Source organism: Ambystoma mexicanum, chromosome 5q, assembly GCF_040938575.1.
Source record: "Ambystoma mexicanum isolate Mex_15411 chromosome 5q, UKY_AmexF1_1, whole genome shotgun sequence".
Taxonomy (NCBI): Eukaryota; Metazoa; Chordata; class Amphibia; order Caudata; family Ambystomatidae; genus Ambystoma; species Ambystoma mexicanum.
This window is the reverse complement of record NC_090933.1, coordinates 119,982,956-120,002,122: the sequence shown is the minus strand read 5'-3', so window position 1 is coordinate 120,002,122 and position 19,167 is coordinate 119,982,956.

Below are 19,167 nucleotides of genomic sequence, written 5' to 3'. Positions count from 1 at the left end.
TGACAGAAGAGGAGGCTGCTGCAGGATAGGCCAGTTCCTTGCAGACTTTGAAAGGTTTGGCCATGTTTTTTGAGGCCGCTGAGATGCAGGCTTGAATAAAGACTCTTTTCTTGGTGTGGATACAGAGTCGATAGTGCCTTTGAAGGAGATGGCAGGGCAGTTTGTTAGCGGGTCCGCCAGATGCATTCCATTTCCGGTCAGCTGCCCTGCACTTCTGTTTGAGTGCAGCCAGATCAGAGTTGTACCAAGAGTTGCACTTTTTGGAGGGCTTCAGTCGGACCCTCATGACAAGGGCGAGAGTGTCATGGGTTTTGGAGATAGAGAGATTGAGATTAGCGAGGGCTGTGTCAGGGTGGTAGTCAGCCGCATGTGTAGGAGGTGGAGAGTAGATGGAGGCAAAGGAGGCCGCTGTCACTCTTTTCATGAGTCTGGTGACTTTGAAACCGAGTGGCTGCGAGGGGTGTGGCCCCTTTGAAAGTGGAGAGGAGAGTTTCAAGTATGAAGAGAGAAGAGAGTGGTCTGTCCAGGAGAGAGAGGTGGTCAGAGGGGTAGAGAAAGGGATGTCGGTAGAGATGAGAGCATCCAAAGTGTGGCACGCTGCATGCCTTGAACTAGAGGACAAGATAGAGGGGGAGAGGGAGTTACATAGGTTACATAAAGGTCCGGAGGAGTCGGGAGAGTCCAGGTGGATGTTGAGGTCACCCAACAGGAGGAGTTGAGAGGAGGAGGAGAGAAGAGAGGAGGCTAGGTCAGCCCATTCCGTGAAGAAGAGAGTGGAATATCCTGGTGGCCAATTGAAGGTGGCCATAAGGAGAGAGGATTTAGGAGAGAGTGAGAGCCTGCATACAAGGCATTCGAAAGAGGAGTAGGCTTGAGTGGGGATGATGGACACAGGTATCCATTCTGCGAAGATCAATGCCACTCCTTCTCCGATCCCCTTTGGCCTAGGGACAGAAAGGATTTTGTATCCTACAGGGAGGAGTGTGTCAAAGCCTGTGACAGAGCTTCCCTTTAACCTTGTCTCTGTGATGGCATGCACATCAAGGTCCAAAGTTCAAGGAGGTCGCAGATGTCGGACAAATGTTTAACAGCAGAGCGAGATTTTAGGGTGGCAATATGGAGCAGCTTGCCATCTTTGAGGGTCTTCCAAGGGATGGGGGCAGGGGACTGTGGTCTCAGAGATATTAAGAGATTCATAGAAATGTTGCCATCATGGCTGGGCGCTTTAGCAAACCACCTTCTGTGGAATATGTTGTGAATATTCACGACGATAAAAGCATCATTCAGAAATAACATGCACATACAATCTCTATCAACATGACAAATGGGCAAAATCAGTTCCATGTCGTACTTCTGGATGGACCAAAAGTGCCTTCCTTCTCTTGACTTTTATTCATATGCATCTAAGACAATATTATGTAAGCACTGGTCCTTATTTCCGGATGTTAGTGAGGGCTACCTATAGTTGTTATGAACCACCCATAACAGGTGTATGGTGTTGACTGTCGGAAGACCCTGTCTGCCGGGAAATTCCTCAAGTGAACGCCTCAGAACATCACGGCTAGAAGCCAGCAGGTGTATGGACTATTTTTGAATTGGGTTGTGCCACATGCAAATCCAGCGGTGCCTGTCCTCCATCTGCTCTGTATACTATTTCGTTATCACACACCCAGTGGAAACTTGGCCTAAACCTCTCCTTAATAATATCCGCCTGGAGCCGGTGTTATCCTCTGTGTTTGCTGGGAAATTATGTGGGTGGCCAGGAAATTAGGGATGTGGAAAGGGAAGGTACAATGGATGAGGCAACAAAGCCTCCCCCAACACCTCCAGTTGTGTTGAGGACAGAACAGGAGATATTTCCGCCGTGGAGCGGTGGAAATAACTGAGCAGGGTGAATAGCTTGGCTGTTCTCCACTTTCTGTAATCCCACTCAGTGTGTGATTACCAATCATTAGTAATATTTCACGTTCTGCCAAGCCAGACAAAAAATATTATGTAATAAGGGTATAGACCAAGGAGTGGGCCACCTGCGACCCTCCAGATGATTTGATCTACATTAGCCTCAGCTTGTACAGTGCATAGTAAGGTGAAAATGGGAGTCCCAGACCAAAACATCCAGAGGGCCGTGGGTCAGACTGTACAATTCCTAGGTAGGTTGGAAAGGATCTATGTTATTGTGTTTGAAAAAAAATCTGCATCCATTGATTATTCCAAAAGATCCACTTGACCACAGCAATGCCCCGTCAATGTAACGGTAGCACATTTCCTGAAATAAAAATGGTGGTATTTAAAAAAATGTACTTTGAGTATATCATTTTTTTTCTGTTCTATCCACCCCCATTTTGAGACAGGAAATGGATTGTGTATAATAGTGTTCATACCATTACTCATTTTCAATTGCGCCCCGTTTATGGGTTACATGGGAAAGGTGGTACGAAGGTGGGCAAGAAAGACTCCCCTTTCTACCCCCTTCCAACGTGCCCATGTGAAAGGTTTTTGCAATATTGAAGGGAATTGTTCACGCTTCCCTTCTGTGCAGGAAAAAAAACCTTTGAACAACTTCAGGAGATGTTTATCAATGTTTGCCTCCACCTGTGGTGGTGGGAAAAAGTAGAGGCATTTCATGCCGTTTTCCATCTTGTAATTCAGTGTTATTTAGTGTAATGTGGTTGGCACTAAGACAGGCAGTATTTTTATAAATGTCGCCTTCTTGAACATTTGCTGAGAGGACGCAAAGATGCCCAAAGACTTTTGGGGATAGAGAGTTTTCCCCACAGGACATTTCATTGAAGTAAAATTCATTGAAGTTTTTTAAACTGGTTTTGCCCAACATGTATGTGAGGGGTGGGTTTAGGTGAGTAACTAATGTAAGGGGGTTAAGGGAGGTGGCTGCGGGGGTCTCCACCCCAATACATTTGTGGAAAAATCCACCATTACAAAAAAAGAAATTCGATGAAATGTTTCCCTCCGATCACATACAACCGACATTTGTCAAGCAAATTGGCTGTCAACCCTGCAGTGTTGGCGTTGATTGCCGAAATGCTCACAACATTTGTCACTTGTGTACAATCAAAAAAAAAATTGAAATAAATTTACTAAATTGACTCTAGAAGTACTTCCCACTAAATGACTGGGAGCTCAGTTAGGCTTGTGATAATAGAATCAGTGTATGGCTCCCGTTTCCAAAGCAAATGGCTTTAACATATAAATCAAGCCCAGAATGTGGTGAGGAACTCCCGAGAGCCACTACGGCTCGAGGTTGTCTGGGCAATATTCGCCGGTGTGCCAAAATTTCCAACGGCGTCCAGGAATTCAGTCAGTGTTCCGGTGCCTACCCCTGAAACCCCTACTTCCCCGCACTTAACTCTCCATGTCCTCCCCGCCTTCAGCTGCCTCCTCCTCACCAATGGTCATGCTGATCTCCTGGATCCTACTCCATCTTGCCAAAAGCGGGAAGCGACTCTATCTTCATAGCCTCCGAGTGGAAGCTGCTTGGTGGCCACGTGGCCATGTTCTAATTTGTTTGTAAAGTTTCTTTCATAAATTAGGGTCTCAGCCCAGCACCCGGTGGGCATGTGCTAATACCCTTATTGTCCAATCCAACATGGACAATACAGGCAGTTATGTGACCTGTGTCCATCTTAATGGACTCGTGATTTGCTCAGTCCTATAAGTCAGTCTTCTGCCATTAAGCTGCTTGTATTGCCCATGGGAACGGCTATAATGCTTAATTGTGCTTTGTGGATGGACGTGCATGGAATATGTGTCACAAATTCAACTGTGAACCCACAAACAAACTCTCAAACCTTCTTGTGATTAATTGGCATGAAGCACACATTAATAACACTTAGTACGTTTAGGGAAAAACATTTCTGATCTCGTAAATTCTCTGTACGAGCCAGTTTCACTGGGCAGTTTACATTTGATTTCACATTTACTCCTCCCAATCAGAAAAACTTTTAAAAGTCACATTAGCTCTTTACAATAGTTTTTGACGTAGTTCGCAAGCTGGCCATGGCCCCTCAAGGTGTTTTCAAATGACCAGATAAATACAGTACCATTGACGTAATTCAAGGTATGTGCCGTTTCCTCTACAAACCGATTAAAAAACCCTTCAAGTGATGATGCCTCATCGCCAGAGGATTCATTTGCTTGCCTTGCCTTTGTCCACTCCCTTCTCTGTTTCAAATAAAGAAAAAACCTCTCCTTGAAAAACATGGCAGACAGTTGTCTTTGCTTGAATAGTTCATGGCATGTCTTCAGAAGATTGGCCATGGTCCCACTCTCCTTTGGAAACTTCTCCCATTTCTCAAATACATGGCTACTTGTTGATTGGCCTTTTGGCAGACTCTGGGGGGCATCTTTTAGAGAAATTTAAGATCAACTTGTTGCAAAATATGGGCCTATCTCATTATCATCTTTTGCACAAGAGCTATAGACGAGCTGGAGTGCTGGGGCTTCTTCGATAGGGGTCCCCGTGCATTTACCAAGGGCCTGACATCGAGTCTTAATGGAAGGTGCAAAATATATCCAGGGACACGCAGATGCACTGATGATATTTAACAATTTCGAGCATTCCAGTGAGATGTTAATGGCATTCGTCCACCAGCATTCGTCGTGACAACCTTGAGAAGTGATGTACAGGACGCACCCCATCAACAGGTAGCAACTTGTTGTGAAACAGCAGATCAGGAACAAGGTAATCATGACCAAGTCTGCATGAAGATCTCTTTCTGTCTGCATTGGCAACCTGGTCTTCCGAGAGAGCCGCTGGACCACGTAGGCCACCATCTTGGCATAGCTGGGGAGCACGAGTATAACCGGAAGCACAACATGGGAGAAAGTGAACAAGATGAGCGTACGTATAGATATGGGGTGGGATAAGGTGGTCACCTGCATGACAATACAGAAATGCTTACTGGTGTTGCTTGTTAAGAACGTCGTGTACACGAGGCCAACGGAAGCCAACAGACTGCTGACTAGCCAGGCTGCCAACGAGAATACAATCCCAAACAATTTCTTTTTGCAGTGGATAGACGCTACCGGGAAATAAATGGTGGCCGTCCGTTCAATGCTAATGACGCAAAGGAACAAGGTGCTCCCGCAGTGCCCGAGGATGCTGATAAAGTTTGTCGCGGTACATAAATATTGTTCAAGCTGCCAGTCGTACTGCTTATTTAAATAAAATCCCCACAATGGGCAGGACAAGAGGAAGAGTATGTGGGAAATTGAAAGGTTGACCATGTAAAGGTGTGCCGTAGTCCAGTCATGATAAGCCTTAATGGTGAGAATCAGCTTGATTAAGTTTGCCACAATGCCGACAGAGCTCAAGATATAGTAGAGGTCTGCAAAGATCTGGGACACCAGGGTGTCAATCAAATGGCAGTCAGATGGAGTTACTTGAGGGATTTTAATCTCCTTCGGCACTTGTGTGCAGTTGCGTTCTGACATGTTGTATGCTTTCTGATGGCTGTACATTTTCAGTCCTAGTAGTTCTGAAAGAAAAGATAAGGTAGATTAATTTTGTGCAGAGGGTTGATTTAAGTACACAGAGAAAATCAAACATATTCCTAGCCCCCATAATTTACTTGCAGTCCTGCTGTATGCCTTGCAAAATAGGCTCTAATAGTGGCTGCTAGCTGCCCTAGAGATAAACATCCTGACAGCCAAATACACGAATGATCATTCAAAACATGTTGTGCCCATTTCACAAAGACTTGCACTGAAGCATGTCAGGAGATGCCCTGAGCATCTCACATGTGCTACTGCTACCACATACCTGATTCACACAGCCTACAATGAGTGCACATCAGGAACTGCCTTGCACATTCAGTGATGCCCTTGAGCAAATCTTTGTAAGTCGGATTTGCACATGAGCATCTCTAAGATGCTCCAGACAGATCCGGATTTGCTTCAGGTTTAGGCTTTGGGACGAAGGTTTAAGGCAGCAGGAGCAAATCTGAGATTCTCAGGGCATCTCCTGGTTTGCTTCGTGCAAATCCTTTTGTGGATCAACCCCAATGGGTTTTGATAAATAAGTAGACTACTACTATTATCCAGAACTACTCACCCGTTCCTACTTTGATGCCCTCCACAGCAGGGTTGTCCAACTCTGGGCATCAAAGGCCGAAATATCCCTAATTAAAATACATTTAGAATCATGCATGCACATTTATCTCATGAATATTAATGAGGGGTATCCTGAAAATCTGGCATGGATCGGGCTCTTGAGGCCCGGAGTTGATCAACCCTGCTCCACAGCATGCTAATTGAGAGAGCACTACTATTTAGCTGAAGAAGAAATATCAAATTGAGTTGGGATGAAAGTGAGATATTATGGGACTGACAGAGAAGGAGATTTAGTTCAGACCCATGATGGACTAATGGACCCCATAGCACAGAGTAGGGGCCCAGGTCTCCCTTTGTGTGGTCTTGAACCACCCCCCATTGGTATGATAGGTTTTCTAGCTGACCAAGCATGGGGGCCAGAGTACCAAGGGGTCGTTTCCACCTGGAAGTACATGTAGGGCAGGCAGGATAATACACTTTTCAACTCCATCTATCTATGTACATGAAGCCAATATCTCAATTCCTAGCTGCCTCCTTCTCACTTCTCTCGCTGTCTGACTTCCTGCACGTGCTTTCTCTTTTGTCTCACTCGCTCCATCCTGAGATATTGGCGTTTATCTTGCTCCCTCTCCCTCCTCTCCCTTTCTGACTTTACAGCCCACTTCATTTTCTGAGGCTAATTCGACCTTTTAATCATCGCTGTGATGAATTCCTTCAGCAAAATGGCAGTGCCTCAAATGTTGCAAAGGGTGGGAAGTGTTCATGGGCCCCACGTCAAAGAGACTGCTCGCCCTTCAGCTCATTAGCAGGATGTTATGCTTCGTAATCCACCAACAGGAGATTATTTTCTTAAAAACCTGCTATTACATGCACTCTAGTCCAGGGAAGGTTTTGCTACCAAAGCTACAGGCCATGTTGGCTCTTTAATGGCTTTAAAATACAATGTGAGAGTATAGTAAGCCATTTCAGCTAACAAACCATCCATTCTACATTGCCACCCAGCAGTCATGCGGACGTCCACCTCCAGTTCGGAGCCACTGAGCAATGCATGGTGGGTAGGGAAGTAACTATGCATTTTTGCTCCAAAAAATGACGTAGCTACCTTTTTTTTCTGGAACAAAAATGCACGCCTTTTAGTCTATGTGCCTACCCAGCATGCATTGCTCAGTGGCTCCGAACTGGGGCAAACTTCCCGGAATGGCTACTGTGTGGCTTGTTTGCTGAATTGGCTTCTGCGAGGCCCACATTTCAGGTAGAAGAGGATTTCATGCATTCTGTAAACCCACAAGAACAGTAATGATTTTTCCTTAAAATACAAAGACATTGTGACGTGGGTTTAGAGAGAAACGTGCAATTGTTCTATTTTTGGAAAGGGTGGATAAGCGATTTATAGAGTGATATATAGTTAAGTGGCTAATGAGAAGAATCACAATCACGAAAGATCGGTGACGCTGCCGTCTAAACCTTTCTGTTCTAAAACCTTGTGAACGTGGGCACATTTTGTATGTCAACATCTTGGTGTAAATGCAGTTTTCTTCGCTTTCAATTTTCTGACTGCGACAGAGACCTATGTAGTCTTGAAATCTAGCAATCACAAATTTGAGATGCATTAACAAAAGTATAATTCCTCTAACATTTTTGGTTGTTTTTAGATTTAAACTGTTCTTTTTTTGCTATTATTTCTCCAACTTTTAAAATTTAGAGTCAATAGAGTTACTGTTCATGTGATTGATGACAAAAGATTAGAATGATTGAATTACAGTTCAGAGAGGCTCAAATAACTATACATTCATATAAACACTTTGTGACAAATGGATCGAAAGAACACACAAGTTGTCATTACAATACAACACTTTTTAATTGTACACATCAAGATGGGAAAGGGGAACACCTATTAGGTACATAGAAAAAGAGGTAGGGGCGCACCTCTGCGAGAACAAACACAGCCTAATGACCTGTTCTACAGGAAGGTGCCCACTCGAGAGTCTACAGCCATATTTTAGCTCACTGTTCCTTTCCCAAAAGAGGAATACCATTTGCGTATCAGTCTTTGTCCTGCCCACTTGAGCAGTCCAGCACCGAAATGCCAGGCAATCCACCTTTGTACAAGAGTACCAACAGAAACCCCAGACAGCCTAGTCGGACCTCATCACTGAGGTGGAGCTGTGCCTCTCTGAGCACCGCGAGCAAGGGGTCCACGTCTGGATAACCCTAGGTATCTTAGGGTGACCAACCCCAAGTTCCTTAAACATAGAAAAAGAGGTACAGGCGGCCATCAGCGAGAACAAACAAAGCCTAATGGCCTGTTCTACAGGAAGGTGCCCACTCGAGAGTCTACAGCCATATTTTAGCTCACTGTTCCTTTCCCAAAAGAGGAATACCATTTGCGTATCAGTCTTTGTCCTGCCCACTTGAGCAGTCCAGCACCGAAATGCCAGGCAATCCACCTTTGTACAAGAGTACCAACAGAAACCCCAGACAGCCTAGTCGGGCCTCATCACTGAGGTGGAGCTGTGCCTCTCTGAGCACCGCGAGCAAGGGGTCCACGTCTGGATAACCCTAGGTATCTTAGGGTGACCAACCCCAAGTTCCTTAAACATAGAAAAAGAGGTACAGGCGGCCATCAGCGAGAACAAACAAAGCCTAATGGCCTGTTCTACAGGAAGGTGCCCACTCGAGAGTCTACAGCCATATTTTAGCTCACTGTTCCTTTCCCAAAAGAGGAATACCATTTGCGTATCAGTCTTTGTCCTGCCCACTTGAGCAGTCCAGCACCGAAATGCCAGGCAATCCACCTTTGTACAAGAGTACCAACAGAAACCCCAGACAGCCTAGTCGGGCCTCATCACTGAGGTGGAGCTGTGCCTCTCTGAGCACCGCGAGCAAGGGGTCCACGTCTGGATAACCCTAGGTATCTTAGGGTGACCAACCCCAAGTTCCTTAAACATAGAAAAAGAGGTACAGGCGGCCATCAGCGAGAACAAACAAAGCCTAATGGCCTGTTCTACAGGAAGGTGCCCACTCGAGAGTCTGCAGCCATATTTTAGCTCACTGTTCCTTTCCCAAAAGAGGAATACCATTTGCGTATCAGTCTTTGTCCTGCCCACTTGAGCAGTCCAGCACCGAAATGCCAGGCAATCCACCTTTGTACAAGAGTACCAACAGAAACCCCAGACAGCCTAGTCGGGCCTCATCACTGAGGTGGAGCTGTGCCTCTCTGAGCACCGCGAGCAAGGGGTCCACGTCTGGATAACCCTAGGTATCTTAGGGTGACCAACCCCAAGTTCCTTAAACATAGAAAAAGAGGTACAGGCGGCCATCAGCGAGAACAAACAAAGCCTAATGGCCTGTTCTACAGGAAGGTGCCCACTCGAGAGTCTACAGCCATATTTTAGCTCACTGTTCCTTTCCCAAAAGAGGAATACCATTTGCGTATCAGTCTTTGTCCTGCCCACTTGAGCAGTCCAGCACCGAAATGCCAGGCAATCCACCTTTGTACAAGAGTACCAACAGAAACCCCAGACAGCCTAGTCGGGCCTCATCACTGAGGTGGAGCTGTGCCTCTCTGAGCACCGCGAGCAAGGGGTCCACGTCTGGATAACCCTAGGTATCTTAGGGTGACCAACCCCAAGTTCCTTAAACATAGAAAAAGAGGTACAGGCGGCCATCAGCGAGAACAAACAAAGCCTAATGGCCTGTTCTACAGGAAGGTGCCCACTCGAGAGTCTGCAGCCATATTTTAGCTCACTGTTCCTTTCCCAAAAGAGGAATGTCCATTTGCGTATCAGTCTTTGTCCTGCCCACTTGAGCAGTCCAGCACCGAAATGCCAGGCAATCCACCTTTGTACAAGAGTACCAACAGAAACCCCAGACAGCCTAGTCGGGCCTCATCACTGAGGTGGAGCTGTGCCTCTCTGAGCACCGCGAGCAAGTGGTCCACGTCTGGATAACCCTAGGTATCTTAGGGTGACCAACCCCAAGTTCCTTAAACATAGAAAAAGAGGTACAGGCGGCCATCAGCGAGAACAAACAAAGCCTAATGACCTGTTCTATGGGAAGGTACCCACTCGAGAGACCGCAGCCACATTTGAGCTCACTGTACCTTTCACAAAGGAGGAATGTCCATTTGCATATCAGTCAGCAGTTCGGTGCTGGACTGTCTTTGGGTGGGCCAAAGACTGATATGCATATGGACATTTCTCCTTTGTGAGAAGCGCAATGAGCTAAAGCGTGGTCTAGACTCTCCCGGGGGCCATCCACCCAAGAACAGGTCAATGGGCTGTGTTCGTGCCAGGAGAGGGATTCCCAGACCCTCTTGTATCTACTAGGTACAATCAATCTATAAAGAATAAAGGATTCTAATACTAAGGGTGACAGGATGGAATTACCCCAAAGCTCTATCCAGTACCAGTTGCACTAACCTTAGGATATTTAATGCCGTGTCCTGTTAAATGAGTGTTTCCAGCAGTCTGGGGAGGTTGTGTAGCTTGCCAAGCTGATCTTGAGCATATCACCTTGGCAACAGCGTACTCTGGTTGAGAGTCTCCCACAATGAGTGCAATATCCTTGGCTGTAGCAGAGTTACGACATTGGTCCTGACACATGGTAGCCTGGGATAAAGGAATACCAGGTTCGTGTACCGGCTGAATGTCGAATGCAGTGTCTGAAGAAATGTCAGAAAACGTATGAGTGTTTTCCACTGGTGGGACTAACAAAATCTGCAGGAATTCATTTTCTTGCTGTAGTTCTTCTACAGATAGAGACTGTGGATCATAATTGCAAATGTCATAGTAGTTACACATAGAAGGGTCAGCGAGCCAGTGAGTGTAGTACTGTGCTTGTAAACCTTTGTTTACTAGGGCGAGACTGTCTTTTAGACTAATGTTTTTGTTTGATGTCTTAAGGGAAACAATAGATTTTTGTAAAGGTTTCTTAACCCGAACAGAAAGCATCCTTGGACTGTGTGTGCCTTTCCTGCCTAATGAATAAGACATTTTTGGCTCTTGCATTCTGTCACGAGATGACATCCTGAAAGGAGAGGCACAGGACACCCAGGAAGGGTTTCGGGTGGTTGTGCCGAAGTAAGGTGGACAGAATAGTACACAGACAGCTGAAAGTAATGAGAACGAATAGTAGTCAAGTGTAGCAAGGAATAAGGTACAACAGAATGGATTCCCTCAAGGGGTGTATGCAGATATAGGAAAAGAGTATTCCACAGACCTTATGAAAAACCCTAGCCTTCTGCACAGTTTGCTATAACAGAGGCCCACGCTGTTTGCTCATGGCTTGGAGCAACAGCTATGGATGTCTGTAATGTAGAGGGAAGGGGCAGAGGTTGACTGATGGGAACCAACAGACAAGCTCTGTACAAAAGGGTCTACAAACAGTACAAGAGAAGATACTTATAGACAAATCCAGGAAAAGGAAGTTGATAGAAAACTAGCAGAAGGAAATGAAGGGAAAGTACTGTAACAGGATTGATAACAGAGGACAGTAAGGAACAAGGTTGAGAGCTCAGAGGAGCAAGAAAGCAATGAGCAAGCCCACAGTAGCAGGGCTGTAAGGTAGAGAGCCCAGAGGGAAAGGGCTTAGAACAGCGGAGTAAAGCAGGATGAGCAAGCCCACAGGAGCAGGGCTGTAAGGTAGAGAGCCTAGAGGGAAAGGGTTTAGGGCAGCGGAGTAAAGCAGGCTGCACAACAAGGAACCCAGAAGGGCCGGGCAGCAAGGTGTGAGCCCTGAGGGGCAGGGCCGCTGACCGTAGAAGGTTGCAGAGGACTGTAGAGGGCTGCTAGGCCGAGAACCCAGCGGAAAAAGGTAGGTAGTAAGCAGCGGAGTGTGATCAGCTGCAAGGTAGGAAGCCCAGAGGACAAGGGCTGTAGGCAGCCGGAGTGAGGCAGGCTGCAGAGCAGGGAGCCCAGAGGACAAGGACCGTAGGCAGCCGGAGTGAGGAAGGCTGCAGGGCAGGGAGCCCAGAGGACAAGGGCAGAGGCTGGAAAGCAGCAGAGCGTGATCAGCTGCAATGTAGAGAGCCCGGCAAGGCAAGGGCGGAGGCTGGAAGGTAGCAGAGCGTGATCGGCTGCAATGTAGAGAGCCCGGCAGGGCAAGGGCGGAGGCTGGAAGACAGCAGAGCGTGATCAGCTGCAATGTAGAGAGCCCGGCAGGGCACTGGATCCAAAGCCGGAGTAAGGAGGAACCGCATACAAGATCCGTAGCTCAAAGCAACAAGGTGCCGGAAAGACTCCTAATGCAAGAGACTGAGTCCCTGCAGGCAGCAGCTTTTATACCACCCAGCCCAGCACAGAGGCAGGCTAATTGGTCGCACCTGGCTAAGCACACCTGCAGACAATCGGTCACCTCGCTCTCTGTTCCTGAGCTGGTGGAAGCAGAGGAGATCCCTAGGGCTTCTGGGGATTTGTAGTTCCGAAGATGGCGAATAGCAATGGCCAGGAAAAGATGGTTATAGCCAAGTGCATTGTGGTAAGTGTAGTTTGTTGGGAAAAATAGAAAAGCACCAAAGTCTCGCAAATGGGAAATAAGGTCCATATTGATCGTAAATGTATGCGCCCATGGCGCAGGCATGACAGACATCAGCTACAGCGTACTACTCCTCCATTAATCTGGCCGCCTCTCACTCGCATGTCCATAAGAAATTGGACTTATTCAAAGCTTTCTTTTGAAGTAGCAACACAAAATCCAATTTATGATAACTTTTTCGGACTGACGGAAAATAGTATGATCAGAGGATGCAATGCATTGACCTTTTAAGTCCTCATCAGAGGGTGGTTACAAATGAAATGAGTAACAAAAAGCACAAACTGACATTCTGTTTCATATAGAAACAAAATGCAATCTTCAGTTTAAACTTTACCGGGTGAAGGAGGAGTATGATATGATATGATATGGCATTTATAACATGCCTATGCACAAGTGTTTCAAGGCGCGACAAGGCAAGGGAGGGGGAACAGAGGGAAGACAGAGACAACGATCTTACTAAGCCAAGTGACATTGAGATCGCGCGAGTGCAGGGGAGAGGGGAGAGGAGAAAGGGAGAAGTGCCGGGGGAAGGGCAGAGGGGCAGTGCAATACATAGGATCAACAGTAAAAATAAATAAATAAATAAATAAGAACAATAGGTACAAAAGTGCGGCCAGCTAGTGGCATGTGCAGGGGTAAGTGCAGACATCAAGTGTCAAGAGCTGGTAGGAGACTGTAGGGATGCAGAACAGCCACTAATTGCAGTTGTTGTCAGGGAGGCAGTGCAGGGGTGCAACTGGCATGGGAGGGGACCTGGGCCTGAGATCAGAGGGCAGCCAGGTGACCAGTGGGCTTTCAGTCAGGGGTTCAGCAGGGGAGAGGAGGAGAGAAAGCAGAAGCAAAGAGGAAGGCCTTGAGGTGCTTCCAGAACCGGAGATGGTTCTCCTCAGGATTCAGAGAGGCAGGGAGGCTGTTCCAGAGGGAGGCCCCTGCTGCGGAGAGAGATCTCCCCCCAACTCGTTGCTTCGAGAAGCGACAGACTCTGAGGGAGTTGAAGGTGGATTATGCATGGAATGCAGGGCTAGGACAGCCACCTGCACAGGTCAGAGTTCCACCAAAGACACACACAACAGTGTATTATCTACAACCAGGAAAGCAATGTATCAAAGTATATGTTCCAACAGGAAGATGGGGGATGTTCAACCCTCTGAACAATCATTGTGCAAATGGGTCTCTCAGCCAGATAAAGAACTTCATAGTGCATTGAAAATATCCAAAGTCAACCTGATACAATACAGGCACAGTGGAGATGCAGAACCACTACCCTTGCTACTCACTTTCACCCAGCATTCACACAACTCAACACAATTGTCAAGGATCGTCAACCAATATTCAGCATCAATTAAAGGCTGAGAGACATATTCAAAGAAAGTCAGTGAATTGCATACAAGCAACCGCCAAATCTAGTCTGTGATGGTAAATGCATTTCTATTATGATCCTCCATTTTATTTGGATGCATTTTTGGACTGTTATCTGATATCCAGGTGTTGATAGTCACTAAACATTCTCAACAGTAGCTTGAGACATCCAGCTTGTCTGAGCTCAGATTAAAATTGTTTGTACATCATCTTCATAATTATATGTGGGGGCTCCATAAAACCTGATGACCTTCAGTCGAGGGCTGAGATACACATTCAAGACAATGGGGGACAGCCGGGAGCCCAGATGGACAGCGCATATCAATGAACAGTCCCAAGAATAGCAAGGGGGTAACATCACTAACCGGTGGCCAACAAGTATTTGTATTTTTCTAGGACGTCCGGGCACTGTATACTATCACTGAACATCAAGCAGCCATACAGACCATTGATTTTGAATTTAAAGAGGGCTCTGCTTCCCATTACCACTACATACAGATGCTCAAGGAGATGCTGACATTAACACTGGAGAATAATATCTTCATGCTCAACAACAAATTCTATAAGCAAAAGAGGGGGATCGCTATGGGCACCAAGTATGCTCCGGCATTGGCAAATCTTTTATGAGGATGTATGAGGAGCAAACAGTTTATCTGGATGAAGCATTTGCAACAAATGTAGTACTATGGATTCAATTAATTGATGACGTCCTGTTGATCTGGGATAGAACAATTATGAAACTAAATGATTTTAGACTCAGAATGAATCATAATGATCTTAGTATCGAATTCTTGGGACACGATAGTACAAGTGCAATAAACGTTTTGGACCTGACAATTTTTGTGCAAGATATGAAACTGTCTACTCGTACATTTTGCAAGGAAACGGAGGTGAATTCGACCCTCCATGCTCAAAGCTGTCACCATAGACCAGTGAAATGGAACGTCCCGACGGGAGAATTTATTAGAGCAAGACGTAATTGTAAAGACACCAAGGACTTTACAGCAGAATGTGATCAACTTCAGGAACGCTTTAAGCAGAGGGGCTACTCAAAAGCATGTATTAGAGCAGCCAGACAAAAGGCCACAAACATGACGAGGGAGCAAACATTGATGCCCAAATCAAAGACAAGCAACAGGGATCAAAATCACATGAACTTTATCACTACTTTCAGTAAGAACAGTTTGGATCTGAGAAAAACACTCGATAAAAACTGGCATCTTCTACAGCTGGACCCTCATCTCACACATTACATTAGTGAAAGACCTAAGATCACATATCGTAAAGCCAAAACGATTCAAATGACTTTGAGTCCTTCATTACTTCCAGATCTAAATCGAGAACCAATAAGAACCTGGCTGTACACTGGTGTGTCTGGCTTTCGTAAATGTGGGACATGTACTATGTGCCAATATGCTCATGAAACTACCAAGAGCTTTGTGGATGCAAGAGGAACTCGTATGAATAAAAATGAGAATATCAATTGCACTGTATATGCCATAATCTGTCTGTGCAAGTTGATATATATCGGGAGCACAATAAGAGAAGTCAGAATACGTATCCGTGAACACTTTTCAGCAGTTGGGAGCCAGGATGTGTCATTACCTCTGGCCCAGCATTGGCAAGTATAACACCAGATGGACGACAAAAAAGATTTTAAATGTATTGAATTACAGAAAGTGAAACTAGGAAGAATAGGAGGAAACCTGGAGGAAATACTTAGACAGACGGAAGCAAGACTCATCTGTAAATTTAGATCGATAGAGTTTGGTCTACATAAGGACAATGAGATGGTGCATTTCTTATGAACTATATGAAATTTTCAGTTATGTAAACAATATCAGACCTGCTCTATATAGTCTATATAGTCTAGTGTAAAAATTTTGATTATGGACATGGTGCTTTTGTATATTTCAGTGGTCTCACCATTATAATATATGACATAAACATGTGGGGTTTCTTATGTAGTGGAATGACAATGTGAATATTCGTGACAACAAAGTGTTGATCTATGTCAGTTTTCTTAGGACATAAAAGCATTTACATGATCAGCCAACGCCTGGACAACATGTATGGTCAGAACTGTGCCGGACAGATACTTGGCTTTGATTTTGAAAACCCAATTTCACCAGACTGTGATATGGTAATGTTTAACAAGGTCCTCTACTGTGGGAAGATAGAAATTCTGACACTGTATCTGTTAACAGTATTTCAGGTAGGGTTTTTTTGAACATTGTACAGCTGGCATCACCAATTGACGGAGTTATTATTGATCGCTGATAATTTTTGTTCTAAAATGGGGGTGTATTTTACCCATCACACGCTCTATATTGTTTGGAATGGGACACTCATATTATTTGTGCTATACCGTGCGCCAAGCGGTTAAAATCACATTCAGTTTGGATTTGCGAAGCAAGTGGGTTTTTTCAGGCACCTGGGATTTTGAATTGTTATTTTACATTAGTGACTTATTTTGATTACCCTAGAAGTATTGGATCAGTTAAGAACTTTTTACTAAGAGGGGAACTAACATGCAATACTGTAGAGGTTACACCATACCAATACGGCGGCCAGTATGGATGATCCTGAAAGTGAGAAGGGACAATTAGTGTTGTCCTGACAACCATACATAAACAAGTGGGACCCGCGTGGCGGCATACTATCTTGCACTGCCGACGCAAGGACTGCATCACTCTCAGCAGGAAGGTAAGACTTGAAGAGGTTGTGGCTACAAGTACAGGGGAGGAATGGGGGACAGATTAGTATGTCTGCGATCCACTGTAGGTGCGTCGCTATCGATTTGATGGGTTGAATCTATCTTTATTATTTGCTGTTTGTTAATTTACCTAGGTTGGGGAATTTGTGCTCGGATCGATTGGGGACACTTTTTTAATGGAATAGTCTCACATACAATGGGAGCGTGTGCACAAGGCTGTATCAGTCCCGTTTGTTAGCAAAGGAATTATATATCACCCATGATCTAATTTATGGGGGGATCATTTGAATGTAGCCAAACGTATAATAATACTTTTGTAACCTGGGATGAAGGTGTGTAAGAAAATAGGAACAGCTATGCCCAAAATTGGTTATTTTTGCATGTAGCGGAATCGTACTGTGGCTTGGAAACTACACGTGTGCTTTTTTAGAGAAAATGTATTTATTTCATTTTAAGGATTATCCCGAGACTCATTGGAATGCTTATTTGGTAAGGAGCTTTACTTTGTTCACATAAACACCTTTGAATGTTTCTAATTAGGATTATCTTGATTGAACTATGCAATTGTTTTTGTGATGTCTTTGAATATGAATTAATAGGAATCATCAGAACCTTACTATGTTGGTTGTTATGTGCCAGCTCTAATATGTTCAAGCCAAAACCTCTGCCAGCTCTAACATGTTCAAGCTACAATCTCTGCCAATTTGAAGGTACCCATAATGTAACCAAAATGATTTTGACAAATGAATCTAGTGGTAACCATTGGTTATTAGTGAACACAATATGCCCATGGGGCATTACATGACTATAGTGGATGGAATGGAAGGTGATTTACTTATATATTTTTCTTTTTCTTCTCTCTTTGTCTCTTGTGATATTTCCTTCTGATTTATGTTGAACCCCTATTACCCCAACCCTCACTCCATCCTAATTCTCTGGTGTTTAATTTCAATTTGCTTTATTTTTTATATATTGCTTATGTGTACTCATACTTTTGTTTGTCATATTTTGATTATGTTTTCTTGAAATGGAAATGTGATTAGAACATGGACATGAATAATATGCCCAATTTGTTTTGAAAAAGGCTCTTGAGCAGCCGAAACACGTGTTAACTTGAGGGCACATCATTTATACAATTTGTGTTTTTGATCCACTCACAATGATATCGAAATTGGAACTTGTGTGTGGCGCAGTCAATGTGTGGTGAATTATTTTCTTCTTCAGTAACCAAGGAGGTAGGGGTACTGGTTCCTCCACCAATCACCACACCGACGCGACACGTCCCAAAGGATTTAATATAGGGTCGCCAACAGAAGAAGTTTGCACCCAAATCTACTCCAAGAACAGAATCTATTTAACTCTTGTATAGTTAATCATCTTCCCTTTCATTTCCCCTTGAGCTTGAACCACTTCTCTAACAGTGCATTTGACCTGTGCTTCAGTCCCATGAACCACAACACTGAGTCCACTGCGTTTCCTTTTTCCGTTTTCGCTGTAAGCTCTGCTGTGGGGCTGACATGGCTCGTAATAGCATACCAGCCCAAGATTAGTAGACCCGATTTAATCAAGGGCCACAAAAGGGCTCAGGGCCAGATTGACGCGGTCTGTGCCACATATTGGTTTTTTTCGCTGTTAGCACGCTGGGGACTCGCTCTGGCATGCTATTTGTGTTTTGCATTTTTTTAAGGCAATAGGGATCAGTGTGTCTTGGGCATGCCCAATAACCCTTAAAAAAGAAACCAAGATGGCCGTCAGTATGAAACAGAGAAAAGTGAAGTAGTCCCTTTTCTATTTCCATGGTGGCGAGGGAGCAGAAGCGATTAGCCTAGAGCCTATTGTTGAAAAGTTATGCTGGGGAGGAAGGTGGGTGATAAGGGTGCACGTTGAAAGACTAAGGCCATGGCGAAAAGGCCAAGGAGAGCAGGCACAAATAAAAATACATACCTCTCAACCTATTACTCTCCAAAGCGGGTGAAATCAGGTGTGCTTGGTGTGTTTGTGGAGGGTGACCACATTGAAGTCAATGGGAGCTATTGTATTTTTGAATGTTGGGGAAAGCTTTCCTGGTTGAGTAGGGCCATTGAATTCTATGTTTTTTTTAAAAAAAATATTTGATTTAGTTGCATAACAACTTTTCAAAACTTTATCAAAATTGGCATACTCATTTAACAAAAAAAAAATGTTTTTAAGCATTACAAACATTTCTCTAATACACAAATTACTAAATGTGTCCAAACTTGCATAAAAGCATTTAAAACATATTACAAAAGACAATTTAGATATATTCTTGCTCATTTCCCCAGAAGGAATATTAAACTCTAACCGTTCCCTTTATGTCTTACAGTTCCTAACAATAATCATGAAAAGCTCGGACATCCTACATCACTGCGGAATCTATGACATATAAACCTGTGCAGTCACTATTTGTGTCTGGCCCCCAGTGTCTTCAACTTTCGGGAGTACGAATCTGAAAAATTGTACCACTGCAA